Source organism: Leptonychotes weddellii, chromosome 2 (genome assembly GCF_054177405.1).
Source record: "Leptonychotes weddellii isolate Sample4059 chromosome 2, ASM5417740v2, whole genome shotgun sequence".
Lineage (NCBI taxonomy): Eukaryota > Metazoa > Chordata > Mammalia > Carnivora > Phocidae > Leptonychotes > Leptonychotes weddellii.
Window position 1 is genome coordinate 9431974 of NC_138370.1, and position 12500 is coordinate 9444473.

Consider the following 12500-nt stretch of genomic DNA (forward strand, 5'->3'; position numbering starts at 1 on the left):
TCTTATTTCCCTTTGGCTTGCATTTATATTAAATAAAAATCTTTGAGATAATCAAGGAAGATTTATAATTTAAAGAGCTTTTCCTTTCAACATACTCAAATAGATTTTAAATAGTTTTAAATTCAAAAGGATGTAGAAAAGAAGAATAATCTTCTTGGAGATATTTATTCTATCAGTGAAGGAAAATAATGAAGTATAAAAATGTGCAGTGAATATCAAAGTGACACAAGTCTACGAGGAGAGAAATTGCAAGCCACAGTACTTAAAGACATTTCAGGGAAAGAAACACATTGTGTGTGAATCATCTGGAAAACACTAAATTGAATTAATGCTTTCTGATGAACATAATCTATTCCCATGTTTGTATGTCATTGTTTGTGCTGATGGATTTTTAAAAACTATTTTATAATGGTTACACATTTTTTGAACATGTTTGTATGTCATTTGTGCTTATGGATTTTTAAAAACTATTTTATAATTTTTTTTAATATGCTTTACATGAAGCACTCATATGTAGTTCTGAGTTTAGATACCTTCACCATTCAGCTAGGAAAGGTTTTGTTTCTATCACTACAAACAAAAATTTTCTCTGTTAAACAATGTTGAAATACATAAGACAAGAGGAACGCTGTGCACACTTAAATGTTTAAATTAAGTTTCAAACCAGCAAAACCTGAATTGTGATGTTCATTTCCTTCAGCCTTTAAAAAAGTCCCCTGCACTGATTTTTCTGTGGCATAATGTGAATTTTATCCTGGTTCGGGATGAAGCCTGTAAACCCACGGGGAAGGGCTCGATAGGCTTTTCTGTTATTTACGTGGCATAGTTCTTCTCAGTTGGTGCTCAGTATTGTTATCCAAAAAAAATAACGAGGCCAGCTTGGAGGGAAATGGGCAGTAAGCACTGGCAGGCATGTTTGAGGGGATTCAAGAGACACGTTAATAACCTGGTTTAAAAACACCAAGGGTGCTCACACTGCCCGTGTATAAAATATTTTCAGACTCACTGACATTCACCAAAGACTGTATTTCAATTGTATGCCACCCTGCCACATTTTGCATCAAATTACATGTTCTTTGCATTTTGGGATTTTAACCAACTATATTTTGAGGAACCATATAGCATTATCCCTACCATAGTGAGTTCTCTTTGTTGCCGAATAGGGTTTGCACACATGACGCCAATATTAATAAGTGAAACGTGATGAATAGCAGGTGTATCTTCTAGGACACTCACCATTCTGGTGGTTCTTCTCTGGACACACTCTAATTTATCCTTCTTAAAACATGCCGTCCGAAGAAACCATAATATTCTAGATGTACCCTGAAAAATGCAGAAATGGATGCAAACTTTTTTTTTTCTTTTTTGTATTCTGGATATGAGAAACCTATAAAGGCTGCTTGAGACTCTGCTGACCTACTTAGTAATCCTATCTCGCTATCGGTACATGGCATTTGTCGTCATTTTCTGGGAGTTGAATCCAATCTCCAGGGAAGTTAATAATGACCCTCACTGCTGAATGCATCTATCAGAGTTACCATGGCTATGACCACGGGGACCACCAGTGGAGCTCAAAGTGTCAGGTCAGTTAGGAGCAACTCAAATTTCTCTTCTGGGATTTTTCTAATACATGTACTGCTTAATTGTGGTAACATTGATAGAAATATCCGAAAACCCCGCACCATTGTATAACATTCCAGTGGAGAGAAGCTTTGGACTCAGAAATTCTGCCTTAATAAGTTAGGCAGTGAATAGCAATCTAGTAATTTGTCCTCATGTGGAACTTTTTTTTTTTTTTTTTTAAGTATGCTCCTCGCCCAAGGTGGGGCTTGAACTCATGGCCCTGAGATTGAGTCGTGTGCTCTACTGACTGACCCAGGCAGGTGCCCCCAACTTTAAAAACAATGTCTAGGTGTGTTGGTATTATGAAGTCATACACCGTTCTTTCTCCAGAAAATGAAAACTTTGATTATGATTATTTAAAGAGGCATCGAATGTAAACCAGGAGATTTTTTTTTAATGTGACTTGTTCAGTTATAAATAAGCTCATATGACAAAGAGACCCTAAAATAGCAGCAGTTATATTATTGAAATGAGTTATTTGGGAGACCCACTGGTGGTCTACCATTACCCTCACTGTTCCCTAAAGACACACGCACGCGTGTGCACACACACACACAGACACACCATTCCATAGAATTTTGAGAGTAAACTGGGCCCAGTGTGCACGGGGGTAGCTAGACTCTTGTAGCACTCTCAAGATGAATTAAACCAAAGCCTATTTAATGAAACTGAGGGATATTTTGTCCCCCAGAGGATATTTGGCTATGTCTAAAGACATTTTAGTTGTTAAAACGAGGGGAACACCACTGGCCTTGAGGGGGTAGAGACCAGAGCAGCTGGTAAACATCCTGCAAAGCACAGAAAGTCCCCCACAACAAAGACTTATCTGGACCAAATGTCAGTAGAGGTGAGGTTGAAAAACTCCAACTGAGACACTTAAGTTCACAGCTGAGCGTATTGAGTTGGCTCAACTAGAGTCTGTTCGAAGGCGGTCTTAGAGCAAACCCTGTTGTGAACCAGACTGTGTCCTTTTGGTATCTGCAGCATGCCTGAATGAATCCTTCATAACCAGACATATTTTTTGTCTGAATTGCTATCTCATTTAGGTGGTTTACTGTTACTTGATAGTCACAATTTTGTGTGTCTGTGTGTGTGTTTTTCCCCCTAGATTGTCATAATGAGTTATGTTATTTCTGCCTCTCAATTCCTACTAAGATTCCCCAAGTTTTGCTGAAAAACTTTCATCTAACTAGTGCAATACCCCCTAACTCTTCCCTCTGCCTTCTGGACCCCCGTCACATACCATGGCCCCGGGAGTGCACCTTTGTAGAGCTGTCAAAGTCATCTGTCCGAAAAACAGGTCTCACCTTGTCAAACTCACTTGCTCTCAAACCCTGATTGGCTGCGCACTGCCATGCTGATAAAAAGCCAGCCATTCCCTTTGGCATAGCAGAGCAAACCCTGTGTCACCTGACCCCCTCAGGCCTGCCCCACCTCATCACTCATTCCTTTAGTCAGGCATGGCCACTGTGTCAAAAGGGAGTTCCTGGAGTTTTCTGCACAAGCCAAGCGTCTCTCACCTTGCTGACTTTATTGCAACCAGCCTCCATGTTTGTGGGTTTTTTTCTTCACCCTCCCACCTCTCCAACTCCCACCTGGCTCATTTACAGTTTCTTTGTGGAAACTCCTGTGATCTTCCCAGGTAGGGTTCTCTCCTCGAGTAGCTGGTGGATATTGCTGTCAGTGGATGTTTCTTCCCATGTTGTTTTCCAAGCAGCTTTCTGTGTTTGGGTTTGTCATTTTTCTGTTGCAAGTGAATTAAATTGATCTCAATGGAATAATATGCTCTAATTTATTTACAGAATAATTTTAGAATTATTTTATCTACAATTTATGATAATCATTACAAGAAAATTTATCTTTCTTTTTCCCCTCTTTACTAACCTGTTTAGATGAGTTCAGATTCCTAAGGATTCAAAGACCTGTAGATGTTAAAAAATGCAGTCTATTTCTAACTACTAGTATTGTGTGAATTCCAAATTTACTTGTGGTCCAAGACATGGCTGAGTGTAGAGGAAACAAGTGATAATATATGTTTTTAAGATTTATTTATTTATTTTAGAGAGAGAGAAAGAGCGAGCATGTGTGAGTGTGAGGAGGGGCAGAGGGAGAGGGAAAGAGAGAGAAGCAGATCCCTCTCTGACCTGGGAGCCCCACAAGGGCCTCCATCTCATGATCCTGAGATCATGATGCGAGCCAAAACCAAGAGTCAGCCGCTTAACCAACTGAGCCACCCAGGTGCCCCATGAATGATAATATTGGTAATAACAGCTAATATGTACTGAGCAACTACCTTATTCAGGTGCTGTGCTTAGAAAGATATGTTATATTCTCATCTACTCTATGAAGTAGAACCATATGCCCAGTTTAAACATTTGCACACTGAGACACTGAGAATTCAATCACATTTCTGAAAAGTGCCCAGGTAGTACATGAAGGAGGCGGTATTCAGTCTGCTCAAGAGCTTTACCTTTTGACCAATATTTTCTGGAGCACCTCCATGCCAAAAACTCCAGTTTTAAACTCAAAAATGATTTCTTGCTAGTGACTCCTTAGTGATGATTAAATAAATGTACATAAAGCACATAGTAAGTATACAACAAAGGTTAACTATTAGATTTATTATTAAGCCTTGAGATAAAAATAAGTAATATACTTTGGATTAGTTTTCCATCATACATTTAGGACAGCAAACATCCCCTCTCTAAATGTAAATGATTTTAATAAGGATAAAATATGTGTGAGCATTTTGAAAATTATTGTACAACCAATCAAAAAAAAATTGTTATCCTTGGACAATGGCACTATGGTACATGACTTATCTAAAATGTAAAATATCAGAGCACCTGGGTGGCTCAGTTGGTTAAGTGTCCAACTCTTGGTTTCGGCTCAGGTCATGTTCTCATGAGATGGAGCCCCATGTCGGGCTCCACACTCAGTGGGGAGTCTGCTTCTCTCCTTCTCCCTCTCCCTCTGACCCTGCCCCCCACACTCTCTCTCTCTAATATAAATCTTTAAAATAAAATAAAATGTAAAATAACATATTTGCCATTTGTCTATAAGGGAAGAATAACAGAATCAGACTGATTATTTGAGGGACTGATTATTTGAAGGCTTGGGAAAGTGTATGCATATAGGCTGAGCATAGCACTTGAATGTGGTGTTCAGTTGTTTCGACATAAGACAGGGTGGTAAGATGAGAAGGCACACCTTCTAGATAGTGCCACTTCCCAGGATTGTGACCCGTGGACTGATTCCAAGAGTGGCAAATGACCGAGGTCCATTTTGAAAACCGAAAGTTCAAAAATGTTTGTTTTCCCATTGGCCCCTAGGCAGGCATTTGATTACCTTCAAGAGAAAATCATTTCTGGCTTTAGGTCCCCATTATGTATTTTTCCTAAGTCAACCCTCTTTTTAAACACTTCACATATTTTTCCTAAATTGATGAGCCAGGGAAAAAAAAAATTGTTACCTAAATTTTATAGGTTGCCCTACCGTATTATAAAAACCACACTTGAGAACCCAACATTTGCCTCAAGAATCCCCTGCCCCAGTCACTACAGTGGGAAGTGAGAAAATGGTCAGTCCTTTCCAAGGCAGGACTTTGCATGCTGACCCAAGAGGAGGCGTCAGTTAAAGAGTACCATCACGCAGTTAACCTGGCATCCCTTGGGACTCACTGAGGCTCTCCTGAATGCATAAGCAGTTACACCTTCAGGGGCTGGCAAGGCAGACCCTTACTGGAACTCTGCTGGAGGAGTCCTGTGGAAGTGTTCTTCAGAGAGCTCACCTGGGAAAGCAGTTCCAAATTTGCATTTAACAGTAAAGCTGTTACTTTCCCTTGACTTGCAATTGGTGTTGACCCTGATGACTGTCTAATTGACAACAAAGTGGTTCAGTAACGCTGACCTCTTCTTACCTGCAAAGAGAGACTTTAGCAGGATTGATTGAGTGGAACCTTGCACAGCTGAATTAGGCAGTGGTTTTTCCTTAACTGCTGCAGGCTTAACTTGCCAGGGTCCGCGCCAGGCTTCGCTCGAGACATACAGTCATGAAATCAGATCACTCCTGCAGCAGGTCAGGAGCACGCTTCCCATTTTCTCCCTTTTGCGCTTTCAGTTTCAGTTTGACGTTAAGATTCTTATGCATCTTTCCAATAATCGAACCTAAAATAATATATACTGTCTCAGTTTTGAAAAAGGACCACTTGGTGCAGGGTCTGGATATTTTGGATCAAAACATTATTGTGCATAACTGAGAGAAAAAAAAAGGTTTCCCTAATTATTGTCCTTTATTTAACAAAATAAAATTGTATTGAAATACCTGTGTAACAACAACTGAACTCTAAGTATGGTCTTAAAAACAACTCATATTGAGGAATATGTTAGAAATGTAGATCTATTTTTTAAAAAAATCATGAATGCATTTTAAATACAGGTTAACATAACACCAGTTTTAATTTTAAGCCGAATTATGATAATTACTATATTACAGAGGTCATTTGCAAATGGTTGGAAGCCAAATAAATCTGTGTCTGAATCCCGCCTCTGCTATGGGTAGTTTAAGCAAATTCTTAAACATTGTTAGCCTTCATTTTCTTATCTTTAAAATGGTACTATAGGGGTGCATGGTTGGCTCAGTTGTTAAGCGTCTGCCTTTGGCTCAGGTCATGATCCCAGAGTCCTGGGATCGAGCCCCGCATCGGGCTCCCTGCTTGGCGGGAAGCCTGCTTCTCCCTCTTCCAATCCCCCTGCTTGTGTTCCCTTTCTCTCTGTGTCTCTCTCTGTCAAATAAATAAAATCTTGAAAAAAAATAATAAAAAAATAAAATGGTACTATAATACCTGCCCGCTGATATTAAGCATTAAGTAAAACAATAAATAAATGTGCTCATTTCAATACTTGACAAATAGTAAGGTCTAAAATGTCATAGATATTATGATTAATAGAATATTCTTGGCACATCTGGGTGGCGCAGTCGGTTAAGCATCTGACTCTTGATTTTGGCTCAGGTCATCTCAGGGTCATGAGACGGAGCCCTGCATCAGGCTCTACGCTCAGCAGAGAGCTTGCTTGAGATTGCCTCCCTCTCCCTCTGCCCCTCCTTTCTCTCTCTCTCCCTCTCAAATTAATATTTTTTTTTAAAAAAGGATATTCTCTTTTCGTCCTGAATAGACACCTAGTGATATGACATCTCTAAGATTATTTACAGGTTAAGAAGCAGCTTGATATAGAAAATGTTTCTTACAGTTTGTTCTTAACTTTCTAGCTGGTCCCAGCTTTCTTAGTCACAGCAAGGCTACCTTTTCCTCTGATACTCTCCTATAGCCAACAAATGCTATACCACATCTTTCTCTTTCGTCTTCTGCTATCTTTGCATTTAGCCACAGCGGAAGAACAAATCCGTTACATTTCTGGTTTCCCACATGGAATTGGGAGACTACAGTGAAAAACAATCTGTCCCATAGCTGGGACTCCTCCTTTGGCAATTAAAGCAACCTTCTCTCCACCTGACCATCTTTACCTGCCTGTTGTGTTTGTGTTAATATATCTTTCTTATTCCAAGTGGCCAGTTAGTAACATCCTAATGTAACATACTTCAAATTGAAATGTATAGAGATCTCGATTTTTTACTGGGCACTATTCTATAAAGCTTTAATTTGGAAAATTTCAAACATTTGAACAGTCGACAACATAGGATAATGAACCCTACCTCCCAGACCCAGTAACTGTTAAGATGCTGTCACTCTTGCTATTCTTAGGGGCTCCTTACCCCAGCCCTATTTTGCCAAACCTTTTTTTTTTTTTTTTAAAGATTTTATTTATTTATTTGACAGAGAGAGAGACAGCAAGAGCAGGAACACAAGCAGGGGGAATGGGAGAGGGAGAAGCAGGCTTCCGGCGGAGCAGGGAGCCCGATGTGGGACTCGATCCCAGGACCCTGGGATCATGACCTGAGCCGAAGGCAGACACTTAACAACTGAGCCACCCAGGCGCCCTTGCCAAACCCTTTTAAAGTAAGTCCTGGCCATCTTGTCTGTTTACTCCTACATATGTCAGTGTAAATCCTTAAAAAAAAAAAAAAAAGTTCCACTTAACTAAATTTATAAGATACCCTAATATCTGCTAATACATAGCTCACATTCAGTTTCCCCAGTTGTCTTAAAATTATCTTTTTAGAGCTGGTCTGTTTGCATCATGATCCCAATAAAGTTCACACATTACATTTGATTTTTATGTTTCTTAAGTACTTTTAATCTGGAGAACTGTCCCCTCTCTCCTTTTCTCTCATGCCATGGACTTGTCAAAGAAACCAGGTCTGTTACTCTATCAAATTTCACACATTTCAGATTTGAGTTTGTTTCCTGACAGTGTTATTTAACTCATTTCTCTCTCATTTCTTATAAACTGGAAAACAGCTCCGTAGTGTAGATTGAACCTAAGGTCAACTTTTTTGTCAGTAATACTTTTCTTTGCATTTTGAAAATTGAAGAATGTTTAGTCAGGAATGGTATCTGTCATCTTAGAATCAAATTCACAAATACCAATGGGTAATATTTACATGTGCTTATGGTCACCGGTTCCTGTGGTAATACCATCTTTATAATTATGAGAAATGAAAAAAGTACGTGTGTATGTGGGCACCTGGTGGCTCAGTTGGTTAAGTGACTGCCTTCGGCTCAGGTCATGATCCTGGCGTCCTGGGATCAAGTTCCGCATCGGGCTCCCGGCTCGGCAGGGAGCCTGCTTCTCCCTCTGACCCTCTCCCCTCTCATGCTGTTTCTCACTCTCTCTCTCAAGTAAGTAAAATCATTAAAAAAAAAAAGTACATGTGTATGTATGTGTATAAAAATAAAGTATTTCTCCTTTCTATCTTTGGAGGAATAAATTGGCTGTTAACTTTATCTGTGTTTGTAATTGAGAAGGAGATCAAAAAGTTTCCTCTCTCATATCATTCATTCATTCAACACCATATATTGAGTTTTTGATTTTGGACAGAGTCTCTGGTTAGTGCTAAATATAAAACAAACAAACAGAAAAACATGATTTGATCCTTAGCCACAAGGAATTTGCAGTCATATAATAAAGAAACTCATTAGTAGAATTTGTTCCTAGGGTGCTATACCAGTTGGATTATATACCAACTGTGATCCATGAAACAGTACTTAAAAAAAAAAGACATTTCTGACATAGTTTATTACAGTTCTAACAGTATATTTGTTGTGTAAACATGATAGTAAAACAGTAGAAAAGTGAAAAATTAAACCAACTGTCTGGTCTACATTGTATGAAAAATATCTATAGTAAGTGTATCTAGTAAATGTATTAGTAAATATTTGTTAAATATATTACTGAATGAGTTAAATTGTTGTTTTTTAATTGTGCTGTAGTACATAGATATAAGAAAATCTAAGGAATATAGTCTAAAATGTACCAATTACTAAACTTTGTTTTACATTTGCATAAAATTAACCTAAATCAGATGATTCCATTTAAGAGCTGAATATTAATTATGGAAAGTAGTATCCAGATAGGTATTATAGGAGTTTAAATATTAAAGAAAATCCTTAAACTCAATGAATTTTTGAGTAGCTCAAAATCAGCCAAGTACATAGAGAACTATGTAGCATTCCGTAATTTCCCAACTTCTCACATAACCTAAAATATGGAAAATATATGTTAAATATCATAACTTACGTGAAATGTAAACTACTTTTTATTGTAATACAAGCAGGAAGAAATGACAACCATTTAGAATAAGAAAAACTTCCAAGAAAGATTTTGAAGCATAGATTCTTTGAAAAATAGATGCAACTTCAGTGGGGTAAATATTCTAGTATATTCAAGTATTCATAGGTTTCTCAGGAAATACTAGAAGTCTTAATTTTACCAGAACATGGGGATCATAAAGGTAAGTCCTAAATAATGAGATTTTAATTATCATTTGAGATCTTTTTTTGAAGGGCCCTAAATGCCCTTGGGTGTAGACAGTATAGGGCCATAAAAGATTTCCAAAAAGGAGGATAGTTGTGTTCGAATCAGTAATTTTAGTGAACTTCTCTGGAGGTGGTTAAAAATTAAAAAACAAACTATATCTATCTATCTATCTATCTATCTATCTATCTATCTATCTATCTATCATCTATCTATCTAGGATAGACCAAGACCCTAGGTTGTTTGGGGGAGAGGGGAGCACCTGGTTGGCTCAGTTGGTTAAGTGTCCAACTCTTGATCTCAGCAGCTCAGGTCTTGATCTCAGGTTTGTGAGTTTAAGCCCCACATTAGGCTCCACTCTGGGCGTGGAGCTTACATTAAAAAGTTAGCCTGGTGATGGGTATTAAGGAGGGCACGTTCTGCATGGAGCACTGGGTGTTATACGTAACCAATGAATCATGGAACACTACATCAAAAACTAATGATGTAATGTATGGTGATTAACACAACATAATAAAAGAATTAAAAAAAAAAAAGAACAAGAAAAGTAAAAGACCCTAGGTAGGGGGTCGTTTTAACTGGTTGCGCAACTCTTGGTCATTTCTCAGAATAATTCAGTACAGGATTTGCAAACTAATACTTACAGGGTTCCAATGGCTCATGGGCAATGTTGTTAATAAACCATCACCTGCACCTGTGGGATACCTTTTAGCACCAGTCATCTTTACAGCCTTGACCTGAGCCCATGATTTTGCACACAGTGTCTACATCCAGATTGACCATATGTGATGGTCAGCTAACTTACTACACAAGTCCCCCATCCAAGGAAATAAGTAGCTGAAATGTGGCCTGCAGTACACTCACTTGAGTCTTGGTCCCCTCACCCTTGGCACAGGCCCATGACCATCTGTTAGAAGGAAAACCTTGTGTGAATCTCTACACATTATTCCAGTGCTGGGGGCCTTATTAAATGTTATTTATCTGTTCACACTATATTGGGTCACCATCATGATGGTTAAAGATTAAACAAACAAAAATATGTTCACTGCTCTTTTGCAATCCATAGGCTCCTAGTTTGGATCCCTGATTGAAAGGCTACAACCTAGGAAATGTTGTATGAAGCACAGAAATCAAGAAATTTGTAGAGAAGCTGCTTAGAAAGTGAATAAGAGTGCATTTTGAAACATGTTAATAGAGAGGACAGGTGGAAATGGCAAATAGGCCATTGCAAATGTATTAAAAGCTCAGGAAGGGAGATTAAAAAAAAAAAAACTAGGGAAATATAATTAAGTGTCGTAAGTATGGTGATCAGAGTTGTAACTACAGGTAAGAGAATAAAAACAACCAGGGGGAAAGCATATATGGGAGAGAATATAAATTGTGTAACTTTGGCTGTTTACTAATACATAGTTGAGAAAAAGCAGAAATACTAGGAATGTGTGAGAGAACATGCAAATATTCAAAATCATGGTTTCTGGTCAGGCTATTAAATGTTCATCACTATTTTCACACATCTTGATTTAAATTTCCTACAATGTGACTGCATTTTTAAAAAGTTACCAGGCCTTGAGAGAAAAGAGAAAATCACAATAACAAGGTATTACATTTTTACACATTTTCAAATCTACACACTGAAAATCTTATTTGGCTACAGACTATAACATATATCTTAATCCAATCTTTGGCTTAAACTCAGACTGTTTCTTTAGCATGCTTAGAAGTAAACTTTTAAAAATGCAAAAGTTATCTTCATAACTTCTCTCCTTAATTTTTTTTCAAAATATATTTATTTTAAAAATTTTGCAAGATTTTGTTAAAATTATAGGTACACAATTTTTTTTTTAAAGATTTTATTTATTTATTTGAGAGAGCAAGAATGAGAGAGAGTACATGAGAGGGGGGAGGGTCAGAGGGAGAAGCAGGCTCCTAGCTGAGCAGGGAGCCCGATGCGGGACTCGATCCCGGGACTCCAGGATCATGACCTGAGCCGAAGGCAGTTGCTTAACCAACTGAGCCACCCAGGCACCCTATAGGTACACAATTTTAAACCTTGAAATATATTTTTAATCAATTTAAACCATGGAGAATCAACATTCTGGGTTTGGTTACTGCTACTTGCAGCATTATTTGGATTTATGGGTGATAGGGAGGTAAGATTGCTAAAGAAAAAAAAAGAGAGAGAGAAAGATTTTAGTTAACTATTTACCATTTGCTGATACCCCAATTTTTCTTTTCTTTTTTTTTTAAGACTTTATTTTTTTTAGAACAGTTTTAGATTCACAACAAAATTGAGAGGAAGGTATAGATATTTACCACCTTCTCCCACCTTCTCCCGCACATGCCCAGCACCCCATGCCCATAATATCAAGGCCCTCTGTGATAACTGATGTACCTATATTGATGCATTGTTATCACCCAGAGTCTAGAGTTTGTATTAGGGTTCACTCTTGGTGTTTTACATTGTATGAGTTTGGACAAATTCATAATGACATGTCTCCATCACTATGGTACCATATGGACTAGTTTCATTGCCCTAAAAATCCTTCATATTCTACCTGTTCATTCCTCTTTTTCCGCTCAACCTCTGGCAACCACTGATAGTGTTACTGTCTCCTAGTTTTGCCCAATCCACAGTGTCATATAGTTGGAATTGTACAGTATGTAGCATTTCAGGTTGGCTTCTTTCACTTAGTAATATGCATCTAAGCTTGATAATGTGTTCCTTTTTATTGCTAAATAATATTCTATTGTCTGAGTATACCACAGTTTGTTTATCCATTCACCTTCTGAAGGCCATCTTAGTTGCTTCTGAATTTTGGCAGTTATGAACAACACTGCTATAAACATATGCATGCATGTTTTTGGGTGAATGCCAAGTAGTGTAATTGCTAGATCGTATGGTAAAAATATGTTCAGTTTTTGAAGGAAACCACCAAACTGTCT